At 43.8% G+C, this 1199-nt stretch overlaps 1 pseudogene; it reads right to left on the reverse strand.

The window, feature by feature from the left end:
* Positions 1 to 229: 229 nt before the first annotated feature.
* Positions 230 to 1137, reverse strand: LOC106746456 (annotated as a pseudogene).
* Between the last annotated feature and the right edge of the window lie 62 nt (positions 1138 to 1199).

The raw sequence follows: 1199 nt of genomic DNA on the forward strand, positions 1-1199 counted from the left end.
ATTCAGAAGAAACTGAAAAAACGAAGAGACACATAATCATAGAACAAGTATGTGCGCATGCAAGCGAGAGAAGCAGTAAATACCTTGGCATTTAACGAAATGATTTTGTTTATTTTTTATATCCGCAACTGAAAAAGTACGCCTTTACAAGTTTGTGTAGCACTCGTACTACGTTTCTCAGTATTCACGCAGGGTGCCCCAGGATGCCCCCGGGACACCCTGTACATACGGGATGTTTGATAATTGGTAGTGTCATCATTGGTATCCATTGGCAATTCTTATGGATGAAGCTCTGGGTAAGAAATGCATTTGATGAATGTACTTGTGTGTAATTTTTACCAGTTCTCACTGTCTGAGGTAGCGTGGGTGGTTTGGTGGTAGGAACAAGCCCCACCATAGCAGCACCTAATCCTGAGCCTGTGGAGGTAGCACCTAGACTCTGAACGCTGCCTTGACTACCTCCACGTTGCTTGCTTCGTAGTGTGCCACAGCTACGTACTCCGTGTCCAATCTCATCCAAGATTATGTAATAAATGCTCTTCCTGACATATTTTATTGATTTTTCCGGGTTCGCAGTCGCAATAATCTTGTACTGGCGAGTCGCCACTTTTTTAGCTCTCATACACCAATCTCCCTCCTGGTTACCTTTCCCTTATGCATCATAACTGTTTGAGCGATGTGATTCATCTGGCTATTCATTTCGGCAAGCTGAGACGTTTACAAGTCCAGCAACTGAAGAAAATTATAAGCCAGAATATTTATCTGATATACAACGCTAGCTAAGGACTGGGTGATGTAATTTTTGTTTCCTCCAATGCGATCCTTTTGTACTCTGCCTAAAAGTAGTTGGCCTCGCAGTATTCCGCAACTCTCTCCAAGTTTGTGTGACTGCCGGCCAGATTGTTTCTTCCCTCCGGGATTTCATNTTATAAGCCAGAATATTTATCTGATATACAACGCTAGCTAAGGACTGGGTGATGTAATTTTTGTTTCCTCCAATGCGATCCTTTTGTACTCTGCCTAAAAGTAGTTGGCCTCGCAGTATTCCGCAACTCTCTCCAAGTTTGTGTGACTGCCGGCCAGATTGTTCCTTCCCTCCGGGATTTCATGTCGCAAAAGAGCCGTCAATTCTGCCATGACTTCAGAATCTTTGCCAACTTCCGTCGTTACGCAGTAAGAACCGGCTCCTTCTCATACAA

The sequence above is a fragment of the Dinoponera quadriceps genome, unplaced genomic scaffold, assembly GCF_001313825.1.
Source record: "Dinoponera quadriceps isolate SergipeBrazil2010 unplaced genomic scaffold, ASM131382v1 scaffold1992, whole genome shotgun sequence".
Lineage (NCBI taxonomy): Eukaryota > Metazoa > Arthropoda > Insecta > Hymenoptera > Formicidae > Dinoponera > Dinoponera quadriceps.